The 15,518-nt window shown below is 42.7% G+C and overlaps 21 non-coding genes across 21 annotated transcripts; all 21 read left to right on the forward strand.

Annotated features, from left to right (window-relative positions):
- Positions 1-335: 335 nt before the first annotated feature.
- Positions 336-408, forward strand: trnav-aac (transfer RNA valine (anticodon AAC)). The gene has a single exon. It is a non-coding gene; the product is annotated as a tRNA-Val (tRNA).
- Positions 409-1,028: 620 nt separating this feature from the next.
- Positions 1,029-1,101, forward strand: trnav-uac (transfer RNA valine (anticodon UAC)). The gene has a single exon. It is a non-coding gene; the product is annotated as a tRNA-Val (tRNA).
- A 626-nt stretch (positions 1,102-1,727) lies between these two features.
- Positions 1,728-1,800, forward strand: trnav-cac (transfer RNA valine (anticodon CAC)). Its single transcript has one exon. It is a non-coding gene; the product is annotated as a tRNA-Val (tRNA).
- Positions 1,801-2,421: 621 nt separating this feature from the next.
- On the forward strand, positions 2,422-2,494 carry trnav-uac (transfer RNA valine (anticodon UAC)). The gene has a single exon. It is a non-coding gene; the product is annotated as a tRNA-Val (tRNA).
- A 625-nt stretch (positions 2,495-3,119) lies between these two features.
- trnav-aac (transfer RNA valine (anticodon AAC)) lies at positions 3,120-3,192 on the forward strand. Its single transcript has one exon. It is a non-coding gene; the product is annotated as a tRNA-Val (tRNA).
- Positions 3,193-3,812: 620 nt separating this feature from the next.
- On the forward strand, positions 3,813-3,885 carry trnav-aac (transfer RNA valine (anticodon AAC)). Its single transcript has one exon. It is a non-coding gene; the product is annotated as a tRNA-Val (tRNA).
- An 859-nt stretch (positions 3,886-4,744) lies between these two features.
- trnav-cac (transfer RNA valine (anticodon CAC)) lies at positions 4,745-4,817 on the forward strand. The gene has a single exon. It is a non-coding gene; the product is annotated as a tRNA-Val (tRNA).
- Positions 4,818-5,437: 620 nt separating this feature from the next.
- On the forward strand, positions 5,438-5,510 carry trnav-aac (transfer RNA valine (anticodon AAC)). Its single transcript has one exon. It is a non-coding gene; the product is annotated as a tRNA-Val (tRNA).
- A 621-nt stretch (positions 5,511-6,131) lies between these two features.
- On the forward strand, positions 6,132-6,204 carry trnav-cac (transfer RNA valine (anticodon CAC)). Its single transcript has one exon. It is a non-coding gene; the product is annotated as a tRNA-Val (tRNA).
- A 620-nt stretch (positions 6,205-6,824) lies between these two features.
- Positions 6,825-6,897, forward strand: trnav-aac (transfer RNA valine (anticodon AAC)). The gene has a single exon. It is a non-coding gene; the product is annotated as a tRNA-Val (tRNA).
- Positions 6,898-8,221: 1,324 nt separating this feature from the next.
- trnav-uac (transfer RNA valine (anticodon UAC)) lies at positions 8,222-8,294 on the forward strand. The gene has a single exon. It is a non-coding gene; the product is annotated as a tRNA-Val (tRNA).
- A 626-nt stretch (positions 8,295-8,920) lies between these two features.
- On the forward strand, positions 8,921-8,993 carry trnav-cac (transfer RNA valine (anticodon CAC)). The gene has a single exon. It is a non-coding gene; the product is annotated as a tRNA-Val (tRNA).
- Positions 8,994-9,613: 620 nt separating this feature from the next.
- Positions 9,614-9,686, forward strand: trnav-aac (transfer RNA valine (anticodon AAC)). Its single transcript has one exon. It is a non-coding gene; the product is annotated as a tRNA-Val (tRNA).
- Positions 9,687-10,311: 625 nt separating this feature from the next.
- trnav-aac (transfer RNA valine (anticodon AAC)) lies at positions 10,312-10,384 on the forward strand. Its single transcript has one exon. It is a non-coding gene; the product is annotated as a tRNA-Val (tRNA).
- A 625-nt stretch (positions 10,385-11,009) lies between these two features.
- trnav-cac (transfer RNA valine (anticodon CAC)) lies at positions 11,010-11,082 on the forward strand. Its single transcript has one exon. It is a non-coding gene; the product is annotated as a tRNA-Val (tRNA).
- Positions 11,083-11,702: 620 nt separating this feature from the next.
- trnav-aac (transfer RNA valine (anticodon AAC)) lies at positions 11,703-11,775 on the forward strand. The gene has a single exon. It is a non-coding gene; the product is annotated as a tRNA-Val (tRNA).
- Positions 11,776-12,396: 621 nt separating this feature from the next.
- On the forward strand, positions 12,397-12,469 carry trnav-cac (transfer RNA valine (anticodon CAC)). Its single transcript has one exon. It is a non-coding gene; the product is annotated as a tRNA-Val (tRNA).
- A 626-nt stretch (positions 12,470-13,095) lies between these two features.
- On the forward strand, positions 13,096-13,168 carry trnav-uac (transfer RNA valine (anticodon UAC)). The gene has a single exon. It is a non-coding gene; the product is annotated as a tRNA-Val (tRNA).
- A 626-nt stretch (positions 13,169-13,794) lies between these two features.
- On the forward strand, positions 13,795-13,867 carry trnav-cac (transfer RNA valine (anticodon CAC)). Its single transcript has one exon. It is a non-coding gene; the product is annotated as a tRNA-Val (tRNA).
- Positions 13,868-14,488: 621 nt separating this feature from the next.
- On the forward strand, positions 14,489-14,561 carry trnav-aac (transfer RNA valine (anticodon AAC)). The gene has a single exon. It is a non-coding gene; the product is annotated as a tRNA-Val (tRNA).
- A 621-nt stretch (positions 14,562-15,182) lies between these two features.
- trnav-cac (transfer RNA valine (anticodon CAC)) lies at positions 15,183-15,255 on the forward strand. Its single transcript has one exon. It is a non-coding gene; the product is annotated as a tRNA-Val (tRNA).
- Positions 15,256-15,518: the final 263 nt, after the last annotated feature.

The following is a 15,518-nucleotide window of genomic DNA, read 5'->3' on the forward strand; positions in this document are numbered from 1 at the left end:
ATCATTGATCCTACTGAAATGAAACGATACCTTGCCAATCCTATCATGGTAGTGAGAAGAGTACTGTGAATTGTTACGTTAGGAACACAGCAGTTGCTTTCTGTTTCTGAATCTTGTGAAGTATGACGAAGTGACTTGATTGGTGTGAAGTCACTTTGCAGGTTCCTGATTAATGTCGTTTGAAGACAGAACTGATACTAGCATGTGGGCATGACGGCATTGCAAAGAGGCCAACTGCTGGTTTTTCACATTTGATTCAATGAGAGGATGAGCCACTGACAATTGGCAGATTACCTAAAATTTCCATTGCTGAAGGAAGCCGTTGCATATCAGTTGTTTCCATAGTGTAGTGGTTATCACATTCGCCTAACACGCGAAAGGTCCTCGGTTCGAAACCGAGTGGAAACATGTTGGTCTTCTGCTTTTGGCCCAAGCTTCAAATCCAACACACCAGTTAAACCAAGTTGCCCTTGTTCATAAGTCTCACACAATGACAAAATGCATGGTGTTCCACAAAGTGTCAGCCTTCACTTTCTTAATAGTTCTACATATAGCTCAAAACTCAACCAGCATGTGAGAAATAAAATTAGCCAAAAGAGCATATGCAAGCAAGCGGCCTGATTTTGATGTTCAATCATCAGATGCTTCTTAGCGGGTGTCCGGAGCAGAGGCCTGGCAGAAGTTGAGTGCGAAATCATTGATCCTACTGAAATGAAACGATACCTTGCCAATCCTATCATGGTAGTGAGAAGAGTACTGTGAATTGTTACGTTAGGAACACAGCAGTTGCTTTCTGTTTCTGAATCTTGTTAAGTATGACGAAGTGACTTGATTGGTGTGAAGTCACTTTGCAGGTTCCTGATTAATGTCGTTTGAAGACAGAACTGATACTAGCATGTGGGCATGACGGCATTGCAAAGAGGCCAACTGCTGGTTTTTCACATTTGATTCAATGAGAGGATGAGCCACTGACAATTGGCAGATTACCTAAAATGTCCTTTGCTGAAGGAAGCCACTGCATGTCAGTTGTTTCCATAGTGTAGTGGTTATCACATTCGCTTTACACGCGAAAAGTCCTCGGCTCGAATCCGAGTGGAAACATGGTAGTCTTCTGCTTTTGGCACAAGCATCAAATCCAACACACCAGTGAAACCAAGTTGCCCTTGTTCATAAGTCTCACACACTGACACAATGCATGACATTACACAAAGTGTCGGTCTTCACTGTCTTAATAGTTCTACATACTGTATACCTCAAAACTCAACCAGCATGTGAGAAATAAAATTAGCCAAAAGACTAAATGCAAGCAAGGGGCCTGATTTTGATGTTCAATCATCAGATGCTTCTTAGCGGGTGTCCAGAGCAGAGGCCTTGCAGAAGTTGAGTGTGAAATCATTGATCCTACTGAAATGAAACGATACCTTGCCAATCCTATTATGGTAGTGAGAAGAGTCCTGTGAATTGTTACGTCAGGAACACAGTAGTTGCTTTTTGTTTCTGAATCTTGTGTAGCATGACGAAGTGACTTGATTGGTGTGAAGTCACTTTGCAGGTTCCTGATTAAATTCGTTTGAAGACAGAACTGATACTAGCATGTGGGCATGACGGCATTGCAAAGGAGGCCAACTGCTGGTCTTTCACATTTGATTCAATGAGAGGATGAGCCGCTGACAATTGGCAGATTACGTAAAATTTCCTTTGCTGAAGGAAGCCATTGTATGTCAGTTGTTTCCATAGTGTAGTGGTTATCACGTTCGCCTCACACGCGAAAGGTCCTCGGTTCGAAACCGAGTGGAAACATGTTGGTCTTCTGCTTTTGGCCCAAGCTTCAAATCCAACACACCAGTTAAACCAAGTTGCCCTCGTTCATAAGTCTCACACAATGACAAAATGCATGGTGTTCCACAAAGTGTCAGCCTTCACTTTCTTAATAGTTCTACATATAGCTCAAAACTCAACCAGCATGTGAGAAATAAAATTAGCCAAAAGAGCATATGCAAGCAAGCGGCCTGATTTTGATGTTCAATCATCAGATGCTTCTTAGCGGGTGTCCGGAGCAGAGGCCTGGCAGAAGTTGAGTGCGAAATCATTGATCCTACTGAAATGAAACGATACCTTGCCAATCCTATCATGGTAGTGAGAAGAGTACTGTGAATTGTTACATTAGGACCACAGTAGTTGCTTTCTGTTTCTGAATCTTGTGTAGTATGACGAAGTGACTTGATTGGTGTGAAGTCACATTGCAGGTTCCTGATTAAATTCGTTTGAAGACAGAACTGATACTAGCATGTGGGCATGACGGCATTGCAAAGGAGGCCAACTGCTGGTCTTTCACATTTGATTCAATGAGAGGATGAGCCACTGACAATTGGCAGATTACCTAAAATGTCCTTTGCTGAAGGAAGTCACTGCATGTCAGTTGTTTCCATAGTGTAGTGGTTATCACATTCGCTTTACACGCGAAAAGTCCTCGGCTCGAATCCGAGTGGAAACATGGCAGTCTTCTGCTTTTGGCACAAGCATCAAATCCAACACACCAGTGAAACCAAGTTGCCCTTGTTCATAAGTCTCACACACTGACACAATGCATGACATTACACAAAGTGTCGGGCTTCACTGTCTTAATAGTTCTACATACTGTATACCTCAAAATTCAACCAGCATGTGAGAAATAAAATTAGCCAAAAGACTAAATGCAAGCAAGGGGCCTGATTTTGATGTTCAATCATCAGATGCTTCTTAGCGGGTGTCCGGAGCAGAGGCCTTGCAGAAGTTGAGTGCGAAATCATTGATCCTACTGAAATGAAACGATACCTTGCCAATCCTATTATGGTAGTGAGAAGAGTCCTGTGAATTGTTACGTTAGGAACACAGTAGTTGCTTTCTGTTTCTGAATCTTGTGAAGTATGACGAAGTGACTTGATTGGTGTGAAGTCACTTTGCAGGTTCCTGATTAATGTCGTTTGAAGACAGAACTGATACTAGCATGTGGGTATGACGGCATTGCAAAGAGGCCAACTGCTGGTTATTCACATTTGATTCAATGAGAGGATGAGCCGCTGACAATTGGCAGATTACGTAAAATTTCCTTTGCTGAAGGAAGCCATTGCATATCAATTGTTTCCATAGTGCAGTGATTATCACATTCGCCTAACACGCGAAAGGTCCTCGGTTCGAAACCGAGTGGAAACATGTTGGTCTTCTGCTTTTGGCCCAAGCTTCAAATCCAACACACCAGTTAAACCAAGATGCCCTCGTTCATAAGTCTCACACAATGACAAAATGCATGGTGTTCCACAAAGTGTCAGCCTTCACTTTCTTAATAGTTCTACATATAGCTCAAAAGTCAACCAGCATGTGAGAAATAAAATTAGCCAAAAGACTAAATGCAAGCAAGCGGCCTGATTTTGATGTTCAATCATCAGATGCTTCTTAGCGGGTGTCCGGAGCAGAGGCCTTGCAGAAGTTGAGTGCGAAATCATTGATCCTACTGAAATGAAACGATACCTTGCCAATCCTATCATGGTAGTGAGAAGAGTACTGTGAATTGTTACGTTAGGAACACAGCAGTTGCTTTCTGTTTCTGAATCTTGTGAAGTATGACGAAGTGACTTGATTGGTGTGAAGTCACTTTGCAGGTTCCTGATTAAAGTCGTTTGAAGACAGAACTGATACTAGCATGTGGGCATGACGGCATTGCAAAGAGGCCAACTGCTGGTTTTTCACATTTGATTCAATGAGAGGATGAGCCACTGACAATTGGCAGATTACCTAAAATTTCCTTTGCTGAAGGAAGCTGTTGCATATCAGTTGTTTCCATAGTGTAGTGGTTATCACATTCGCCTAACACGCGAAAGGTCCTCGGTTCGAAACCGAGTGGAAACATGTTGGTCTTCTGCTTTTGGCCCAAGCTTCAAATCCAACACACCAGTTAAACCAAGTTGCCCTTGTTCATAAGTCTCACACAATGACAAAATGCATGGTGTTCCACAAAGTGTCAGCCTTCACTTTCTTAATAGTTCTACATAGGGGCAGTGTGTGGCTTAGTGGGCTAAGCCGTGTGTCTGTAATCACAAGGTCGCCGGTTCAAGCCCAGCCTCAGCACGTCTGTGGGTCCTTGAGCAAGACCCTCAATCCCCAGCTCCCTGGGCGCTGCTACGGGTGGCTGCCCTTCACGGATAGCTTGCTCTACAAGGAGCAAGTTGAGGGAGGCGTAAAAACAATTTCCCCACGGGGATCAATAAAGTATCAATTATTATTATTATATAGCTCAAAACTCAACCAGCATGTGAGAAATAAAATTAGCCAAAAGAGCATATGCAAGCAAGCGGCCTGATTTTGATGTTCAATCATCAGATGCTTCTTAGCGGGTGTCCGGAGCAGAGGCCTTGCAGAAGTTGAGTGCGAAATCATTGATCCTACTGAAATGAAACGATACCTTGCCAATCCTATTATGGGAATGAGAAGAGTCCTGTGAATTGTTACGTCAGGAACACAGTAGTTGCTTTTTGTTTCTGAATCTTGTGTAGTATGACGAAGTGACTTGATTGGTGTGAAGTCACTTTGCAGGTTCCTGATTAAATTCATTTGAAGACAGAACTGATACTAGCATGTGGGCATGACGGCATTGCAAAGGAGGCCAACTGCTGGTCTTTCACATTTGATTCAATGAGAGGATGAGCCGCTGACAATTGGCAGATTACGTAAAATTTCCTTTGCTGAAGGAAGCCATTGTATGTCAGTTGTTTCCATAGTGTAGTGGTTATCACGTTCGCCTCACACGCGAAAGGTCCTCGGTTCGAAACCGAGTGGAAACATGTTGGTCTTCTGCTTTTGGCCCAAGCTTCAAATCCAACACACCAGTTAAACCAAGTTGCCCTCGTTCATAAGTCTCACACAATGACAAAATGCATGGTGTTCCACAAAGTGTCAGCCTTCACTTTCTTAATAGTTCTACATATAGCTCAAAACTCAACCAGCATGTGAGAAATAAAATTAGCCAAAAGAGCATATGCAAGCAAGCGGCCTGATTTTGATGTTCAATCATCAGATGCTTCTTAGCGGGTGTCCGGAGCAGAGGCCTGGCAGAAGTTGAGTGCGAAATCATTGATCCTACTGAAATGAAACGATACCTTGCCAATCCTATCATGGTAGTGAGAAGAGTACTGTGAATTGTTACGTTAGGAACACAGCAGTTGCTTTCTGTTTCTGAATCTTGTGTAGAATGACGAATTGACTTGATTGGTGTGAAGTCACTTTGCAGGTTCCTGATTAATGTCGTTTGAAGACAGAACTGATACTAGCATGTGGGCATGACGGCATTGCAAAGAGGCCAACTGCTGGTTTTTCACATTTGATTCAATGAGAGGATGAGCCACTGACAATTGGCAGATTACCTAAAATTTCCTTTGCTGAAGGAAGCCATTGCATATCAGTTGTTTCCATAGTGTAGTGGTTATCACATTCGCCTAACACGCGAAAGGTCCTCGTTTCGAAACCGAGTGGAAACATGCTGGTCTTCTGCTTTTGGCCCAAGCTTCAAATCCAACACACCAGTTAAACCAAGTTGCCCTTGTTCATAAGTCTCACACAATGACAAAATGCATGGTGTTCCACAAAGTGTCAGCCTTCACTTTCTTAATAGTTCTACATATAGCTCAAAACTCAACCAGCATGTGAGAAATAAAATTAGCCAAAAGAGCATATGCAAGCAAGCGGCCTGATTTTGATGTTCAATCATCAGATGCTTCTTAGCGGGTGTCCGGAGCAGAGGCCTTGCAGAAGTTGAGTGCGAAATCATTGATCCTACTGAAATGAAACGATACCTTGCCAATCCTATTATGGGAATGAGAAGAGTCCTGTGAATTGTTACGTCAGGAACACAGTAGTTGCTTTTTGTTTCTGAATCTTGTGTAGTATGACGAAGTGACTTGATTGGTGTGAAGTCACTTTGCAGGTTCCTGATTAAATTCATTTGAAGACAGAACTGATACTAGCATGTGGGCATGACGGCATTGCAAAGGAGGCCAACTGCTGGTCTTTCACATTTGATTCAATGAGAGGATGAGCCGCTGACAATTGGCAGATTACGTAAAATTTCCTTTGCTGAAGGAAGCCATTGTATGTCAGTTGTTTCCATAGTGTAGTGGTTATCACGTTCGCCTCACACGCGAAAGGTCCTCGGTTCGAAACCGAGTGGAAACATGTTGGTCTTCTGCTTTTGGCCCAAGCTTCAAATCCAACACACCAGTTAAACCAAGTTGCCCTCGTTCATAAGTCTCACACAATGACAAAATGCATGGTGTTCCACAAAGTGTCAGCCTTCACTTTCTTAATAGTTCTACATATAGCTCAAAACTCAACCAGCATGTGAGAAATAAAATTAGCCAAAAGAGCATATGCAAGCAAGCGGCCTGATTTTGATGTTCAATCATCAGATGCTTCTTAGCGGGTGTCCGGAGCAGAGGCCTGGCAGAAGTTGAGTGCGAAATCATTGATCCTACTGAAATGAAACGATACCTTGCCAATCCTATCATGGTAGTGAGAAGAGTACTGGGAATTGTTACGTTAGGAACACAGCAGTTGCTTTCTGTTTCTGAATCTTGTGAAGTATGACGAAGTGACTTGATTGGTGTGAAGTCACTTTGCAGGTTCCTGATTAATGTCGTTTGAAGACAGAACTGATACTAGCATGTGGGCATGACGGCATTGCAAAGAGGCCAACTGCTGGTTTTTCACATTTGATTCAATGAGAGGATGAGCCACTGACAATTGGCAGATTACCTAAAATTTCCTTTGCTGAAGGAAGCCATTGCATATCAGTTGTTTCCATAGTGTAGTGGTTATCACATTCGCCTAACACGCGAAAGGTCCTCGGTTCGAAACCGAGTGGAAACATGTTGGTCTTCTGCTTTTGGCCCAAGCTTCAAATCCAACACACCAGTTAAACCAAGTTGCCCTTGTTCATAAGTCTCACACAATGACAAAATGCATGGTGTTCCACAAAGTGTCAGCCTTCACTTTCTTAATAGTTCTACATACTGCATACTTCAAAATTCAACCAGCATGTGAGAAATAAAATTAGCCAAAAGAGCATATGCAAGCAAGCGGCCTGATTTTGATGTTCAATCATCAGATGCTTCTTAGCGGGTGTCCGGAGCAGAGGCCTTGCAGAAGTTGAATGCGAAATCATTGATCCTACTGAAATGAAACGATACCTTGCCAATCCTATTATGGTAGTGAGAAGAGTCCTGTGAATTGTTACGTCAGGAACACAGTAGTTGCTTTTTGTTTCTGAATCTTGTGTAGTATGACGAAGTGACTTGATTGGTGTGAAGTCACTTTGCAGGTTCCTGATTAAATTCATTTGAAGACAGAACTGATACTAGCATGTGGGCATGACGGCATTGCAAAGGAGGCCAACTGCTGGTCTTTCACATTTGATTCAATGAGAGGATGAGCCGCTGACAATTGGCAGATTACGTAAAATTTCCTTTGCTGAAGGAAGCCGCTGCATGTCAGTTGTTTCCATAGTGTAGTGGTTATCACAATCGCTTTACACGCGAAAAGTCCTCGGCTCGAATCCGAGTGGAAACATGGTAGTCTTCTACTTTTGGCACAAGCATCAAATCCAACACACCAGTGAAACCAAGTTGCCCTTGTTCATAAGTCTCACACACTGACACAATGCATGACATTACACAAAGTGTCGGTCTTCACTGTCTTAATAGTTCTACATACTGTATACCTCAAAATTCAACCAGCATGTGAGAAATAAAATTAGCCAAAAGACTAAATGCAAGCAAGGGGCCTGATTTTGATGTTCAATCATCAGATGCTTCTTAGCGGGTGTCCGGAGCAGAGGCCTTGCAGAAGTTGAGTGCTAAATCATTGATCCTACTGAAATGAAACGATACCTTGCCAATCCTATTATGGTAGTGAGAAGAGTCCTGTGAATTGTTACGTCAGGAACACAGTAGTTGCTTTTTGTTTCTGAATCTTGTGTAGTATGACGAAGTGACTTGATTGGTGTGAAGTCACTTTGCAGGTTCCTGATTAATGTCGTTTGAAGACAGAACTGATACTAGCATGTGGGCATGACGGCATTGCAAAGAGGCCAACTGCTGGTTTTTCACATTTGATTCAATGAGAGGATGAGCCGCTGACAATTGGCAGATTACGTAAAATTTCCTTTGCTGAAGGAAGCCATTGTACGTCAGTTGTTTCGATAGTGTAGTGGTTATCACATTCGCTTTACACGCGAAAAATCCTCGGCTCGAATCCGAGTGGAAACATGGTAGTCTTCTACTTTTGGCACAAGCATCAAATCCAACACACCAGTGAAACCAAGTTGCCCTTGTTCATAAGTCTCACACACTGACACAATGCATGACATTACACAAAGTGTCGGTCTTCACTGTCTTAATAGTTCTACATACTGTATACCTCAAAATTCAACCAGCATGTGAGAAATAAAATTAGCCAAAAGACTAAATGCAAGCAAGGGGCCTGATTTTGATGTTCAATCATCAGATGCTTCTTAGCGGGTGTCCGGAGCAGAGGCCTTGCAGAAGTTGAGTGCGAAATCATTGATCCTACTGAAATGAAACGATACCTTGCCAATCCTATTATGGCAGTGAGAAGAGTCCTGTGAATTGTTACGTCAGGAACACAGTAGTTGCTTTTTGTTTCTGAATCTTGTGTAGTATGACGAAGTGACTTGATTGGTGTGAAGTCACTTTGCATGTTCCTGATTAAATTCGTTTGAAGACAGAACTGATACTAGCATGTGGGCATGACGGCATTGCAAAGGAGGCCAACTGCTGGTCTTTCACATTTGATTCAATGAGAGGATGAGCCGCTGACAATTGGCAGATTACGTAAAATTTCCTTTGCTGAAGGAAGCCATTGTATGTCAGTTGTTTCCATAGTGTAGTGGTTATCACGTTCGCCTCACACGCGAAAGGTCCTCGGTTCGAAACCGAGTGGAAACATGTTGGTCTTCTGCTTTTGGCCCAAGCTTCAAATCCAACACACCAGTTAAACCAAGTTGCCCTCGTTCATAAGTCTCACACAATGACAAAAAGCATGGTGTTCCACAAAGTGTCAGCCTTCACTTTCTTAATAGTTCTACATATAGCTCAAAACTCAACCAGCATGTGAGAAATAAAATTAGCCAAAAGAGCATATGCAAGCAAGCGGCCTGATTTTGATGTTCAATCATCAGATGCTTCTTAGCGGGTGTCCGGAGCAGAGGCCTGGCAGAAGTTGAGTGCGAAATCATTGATCCTACTGAAATGAAACGATACCTTGCCAATCCTATCATGGTAGTGAGAAGAGTACTGTGAATTGTTACGTTAGGAACACAGCAGTTGCTTTCTGTTTCTGAATCTTGTGAAGTATGACGAAGTGACTTGATTGGTGTGAAGTCACTTTGCAGGTTCCTGATTAATGTCGTTTGAAGACAGAACTGATACTAGCATGTGGGCATGACGGCATTGCAAAGAGGCCAACTGCTGGTTTTTCACATTTGATTCAATGAGAGGATGAGCCACTGACAATTGGCAGATTACCTAAAATTTCCTTTGCTGAAGGAAGCCATTGCATATCAGTTGTTTCCATAGTGTAGTGGTTATCACATTCGCCTAACACGCGAAAGGTCCTCGGTTCGAAACCGAGTGGAAACATGTTGGTCTTCTGCTTTTGGCCCAAGCTTCAAATCCAACACACCAGTTAAACCAAGTTGCCCTTGTTCATAAGTCTCACACAATGAGAAAATGCATGGTGTTCCACAAAGTGTCAGCCTTCACTTTCTTAATAGTTCTACATACTGCATACTTCAAAATTCAACCAGCATGTGAGAAATAAAATTAGCCAAAAGACTAAATGCAAGCAAGCGGCCTGATTTTGATGTTCAATCATCAGATGCTTCTTAGCGGGTGTCCGGAGCAGAGGCCTTGCAGAAGTTGAGTGCGAAATCATTGATCCTACTGAAATGAAACGATACCTTGCCAATCCTATTATGGTAGTGAGAAGAGTCCTGTGAATTGTTACGTCAGGAACACAGTAGTTGCTTTTTGTTTCTGAATCTTGTGTAGTATGACGAAGTGACTTGATTGGTGTGAAGTCACTTTGCAGGTTCCTGATTAATGTCGTTTGAAGACAGAACTGATACTAGCATGTGGGCATGACGGCATTGCAAAGAGGCCAACTGCTGGTTTTTCACATTTGATTCAATGAGAGGATGAGCCACTGACAATTGGCAGATTACCTAAAATTTCCTTTGCTGAAGGAAGCCATTGCATATCAGTTGTTTCCATAGTGTAGTGGTTATCACATTCGCCTAACACGCGAAAGGTCCTCGGTTCGAAACCGAGTGGAAACATGTTGGTCTTCTGCTTTTGGCCCAAGCTTCAAATCCAACACACCAGTTAAACCAAGTTGCCCTTGTTCATAAGTCTCACACAATGACAAAATGCATGGTGTTCCACAAAGTGTCAGCCTTCACTTTCTTAATAGTTCTACATACTGCATACTTCAAAATTCAACCAGCATGTGAGAAATAAAATTAGCCAAAAGAGCATATGCAAGCAAGCGGCCTGATTTTGATGTTCAATCATCAGATGCTTCTTAGCGGGTGTCCGGAGCAGAGGCCTTGCAGAAGTTGAGTGCGAAATCATTGATCCTACTGAAATGAAACGATACCTTGCCAATCCTATTATGGTAGTGAGAAGAGTCCTGTGAATTGTTACGTCAGGAACACAGTAGTTGCTTTTTGTTTCTGAATCTTGTGTAGTATGACGAAGTGACTTGATTGGTGTGAAGTCACTTTGCAGGTTCCTGATTAAATTCATTTGAAGACAGAACTGATACTAGCATGTGGGCATGACGGCATTGCAAAGAGGCCAAATGCTGGTCTTTCACATTTGATTCAATGAGAGGATGAGCCACTGACAATTGGCAGATTACCTAAAATTTCCTTTGCTGAAGGAAGCCATTGTATGTCAGTTGTTTCCATAGTGTAGTGGTTATCACGTTCGCCTCACACGCGAAAGGTCCTCGGTTCGAAACCGAGTGGAAACATGTTGGTCTTCTGCTTTTGGCCCAAGCTTCAAATCCAACACACCAGTTAAACCAAGTTGCCCTCGTTCATAAGTCTCACACAATGACAAAATGCATGGTGTTCCACAAAGTGTCAGCCTTCACTTTCTTAATAGTTCTACATATAGCTCAAAACTCAACCAGCATGTGAGAAATAAAATTAGCCAAAAGAGCATATGCAAGCAAGCGGCCTGATTTTGATGTTCAATCATCAGATGCTTCTTAGCGGGTGTCCGGAGCAGAGGCCTGGCAGAAGTTGAGTGCGAAATCATTGATCCTACTGAAATGAAACGATACCTTGCCAATCCTATCATGGTAGTGAGAAGAGTACTGTGAATTGTTACATTAGGAACACAGCAGTTGCTTTCTGTTTCTGAATCTTGTGAAGTATGACGAAGTGACTTGATTGGTGTGAAGTCACTTTGCAGGTTCCTGATTAATGTCGTTTGAAGACAGAACTGATACTAGCATGTGGGCATGACGGCATTGCAAAGAGGCCAACTGCTGGTTTTTCACATTTGATTCAATGAGAGGATGAGCCACTGACAATTGGCAGATTACCTAAAATTTCCTTTGCTGAAGGAAGCCATTGCATATCAGTTGTTTTCATAGTGTAGTGGTTATCACATTCGCCTAACACGCGAAAGGTCCTCGGTTCGAAACCGAGTGGAAACATGTTGGTCTTCTGCTTTTGGCCCAAGCTTCAAATCCAACACACCAGTTAAACCAAGTTGCCCTTGTTCATAAGTCTCACACAATGACAAAATGCATGGTGTTCCACAAAGTGTCAGCCTTCACTTTCTTAATAGTTCTACATATAGCTCAAAACTCAACCAGCATGTGAGAAATAAAATTAGCCAAAAGAGCATATGCAAGCAAGCGGCCTGATTTTGATGTTCAATCATCAGATGCTTCTTAGCGGGTGTCCGGAGCAGAGGCCTTGCAGAAGTTGAGAGCGAAATCATTGATCCTACTGAAATGAAACGATACCTTGCCAATCCTATTATGGTAGTGAGAAGAGTCCTGTGAATTGTTACGTCAGGAACACAGTAGTTGCTTTTTGTTTCTGAATCTTGTGTAGTATGACGAAGTGACTTGATTGGTGTGAAGTCACTTTGCAGGTTCCTGATTAAATTCATTTGAAGACAGAACTGATACTAGCATGTGGGCATGACGGCATTGCAAAGGAGGCCAACTGCTGGTCTTTCACATTTGATTCAATGAGAGGATGAGCCGCTGACAATTGGCAGATTACGTAAAATTTCCTTTGCTGAAGGAAGCCATTGCATGTCAGTTGTTTCCATAGTGTAGTGGTTATCACGTTCACCTCACACGCGAAAGGTCCTCGGTTCGAAACCGAGTGGAAACATGTTGGTCTTCTGCTTTTGGCCCAAGCTTCAAATCCAACACACCAGTTAAACCAAGTTGCCCTCGTTCATAAGTCTCACACAATGACAAAATGCATGGTGTTCCACAAAGTGTCAGCCTTCACTTTCTTAATAGTTCTACATACTGTATACTTCAAAATTCAACCAGCATGTGAGAAATAAAATTAGCCAAAAGACTAAATGCAAGCAAGCGGCCTGATTTTGATGTTCAATCATCAGATGCTTCTTAGCGGGTGTCCGGAGCAGAGGCCTTGCAGAAGTTGAGTGCGAAATCATTGATCCTACTGAAATGAAACGATACCTTGCCAATCCTATTATGGTAGTGAGAAGAGTCCTGTGAATTGTTACGTCAGGACCACAGTAGTTGCTTTTTGTTTCTGAATCTTGTGTAGTATGACGAAGTGACTTGATTGGTGTGAAGTCACTTTGCAGGTTCCTGATTAAATTCGTTTGAAGACAGAACTGATACTAGCATGTGGGCATGACGGCATTGCAAAGGAGGCCAACTGCTGGTCTTTCACATTTGATTCAATGAGTGGATGAGCCACTGACAATTGGCAGATTACCTAAAATGTCCTTTGCTGAAGGAAGCCACTGCATGTCAGTTGTTTCCATAGTGTAGTGGTTATCACATTCGCTTTACACGCGAAAAGTCCTCGGCTCGAATCCGAGTGGAAACATGGTAGTCTTCTGCTTTTGGCACAAGCATCAAATCCAACACACCAGTGAAACCAAGTTGCCCTTGTTCATAAGTCTCACACACTGACACAATGCATGACATTACACAAAGTGTCGGTCTTCACTGTCTTAATAGTTCTACATACTGTATACCTCAAAACTCAACCAGCATGTGAGAAATAAAATTAGCCAAAAGACTAAATGCAAGCAAGGGGCCTGATTTTGATGTTCAATCATCAGATGCTTCTTAGCGGGTGTCCAGAGCAGAGGCCTTGCAGAAGTTGAGTGTGAAATCATTGATCCTACTGAAATGAAACGATACCTTGCCAATCCTATTATGGTAGTGAGAAGAGTCCTGTGAATTGTTACGTCAGGAACACAGTAGTTGCTTTTTGTTTCTGAATCTTGTGTAGCATGACGAAGTGACTTGATTGGTGTGAAGTCACTTTGCAGGTTCCTGATTAAATTCGTTTGAAGACAGAACTGATACTAGCATGTGGGCATGACGGCATTGCAAAGGAGGCCAACTGCTGGTCTTTCACATTTGATTCAATGAGAGGATGAGCCGCTGACAATTGGCAGATTACGTAAAATTTCCTTTGCTGAAGGAAGCCATTGTATGTCAGTTGTTTCCATAGTGTAGTGGTTATCACGTTCGCCTCACACGCGAAAGGTCCTCGGTTCGAAACCGAGTGGAAACATGTTGGTCTTCTGCTTTTGGCCCAAGCTTCAAATCCAACACACCAGTTAAACCAAGTTGCCCTCGTTCATAAGTCTCACACAATGACAAAATGCATGGTGTTCCACAAAGTGTCAGCCTTCACTTTCTTAATAGTTCTACATATAGCTCAAAACTCAACCAGCATGTGAGAAATAAAATTAGCCAAAAGACTAAATGCAAGCAAGGGGCCTGATTTTGATGTTCAATCATCAGATGCTTCTTAGCGGGTGTCCGGAGCAGAGGCCTTGCAGAAGTTGAGTGCGAAATCATTGATCCTACTGAAATGAAACGATACCTTGCCAATCCTATTATGGCAGTGAGAAGAGTCCTGTGAATTGTTACGTCAGGAACACAGTAGTTGCTTTTTGTTTCTGAATCTTGTGTAGTATGACGAAGTGACTTGATTGGTGTGAAGTCACTTTGCATGTTCCTGATTAAATTCGTTTGAAGACAGAACTGATACTAGCATGTGGGCATGACGGCATTGCAAAGGAGGCCAACTGCTGGTCTTTCACATTTGATTCAATGAGAGGATGAGCCGCTGACAATTGGCAGATTACGTAAAATTTCCTTTGCTGAAGGAAGCCATTGTATGTCAGTTGTTTCCATAGTGTAGTGGTTATCACGTTCGCCTAACACGCGAAAGGTCCTCGTTTCGAAACCGAGTGGAAACATGTTGGTCTTCTGCTTTTGGCCCAAGCTTCAAATCCAACACACCAGTTAAACCAAGTTGCCCTCGTTCATAAGTCTCACACAATGACAAAATGCATGGTGTTCCACAAAGTGTCAGCCTTCACTTTCTTAATAGTTCTACATATAGCTCAAAACTCAACCAGCATGTGAGAAATAAAATTAGCCAAAAGACTAAATGCAAGCAAGGGGCCTGATTTTGATGTTCAATCATCAGATGCTTCTTAGCGGGTGTCCGGAGCAGAGGCCTTGCAGAAGTTGAGTGCGAAATCATTGATCCTACTGAAATGAAACGATACCTTGCCAATCCTATTATGGCAGTGAGAAGAGTCCTGTGAATTGTTACGTCAGGAACACAGTAGTTGCTTTTTGTTTCTGAATCTTGTGTAGTATGACGAAGTGACTTGATTGGTGTGAAGTCACTTTGCATGTTCCTGATTAAATTCGTTTGAAGACAGAACTGATACTAGCATGTGGGCATGACGGCATTGCAAAGGAGGCCAACTGCTGGTCTTTCACATTTGATTCAATGAGAGGATGAGCCGCTGACAATTGGCAGATTACGTAAAATTTCCTTTGCTGAAGGAAGCCATTGTATGTCAGTTGTTTCCATAGTGTAGTGGTTATCACGTTCGCCTCACACGCGAAAGGTCCTCGGTTCGAAACCGAGTGGAAACATGTTGGTCTTCTGCTTTTGGCCCAAGCTTCAAATCCAACACACCAGTTAAACCAAGTTGCCCTCGTTCATAAGTCTCACACAATGACAAAAAGCATGGTGTTCCACAAAGTGTCAGCCTTCACTTTCTTAATAGTTCTACATATAGCTCAAAACTCAACCAGCATGTGAGAAATAAAATTAGCCAAAAGAGCATATGCAAGCAAGCGGCCTGATTTTGATGTTCAATCATCAGATGCTTCTTAGCGGGTGTCCGGAGCAGAGG

The sequence above is a fragment of the Paramormyrops kingsleyae genome, chromosome 1 (assembly GCF_048594095.1).
Source record: "Paramormyrops kingsleyae isolate MSU_618 chromosome 1, PKINGS_0.4, whole genome shotgun sequence".
NCBI classification, from domain to species: Eukaryota; Metazoa; Chordata; class Actinopteri; order Osteoglossiformes; family Mormyridae; genus Paramormyrops; species Paramormyrops kingsleyae.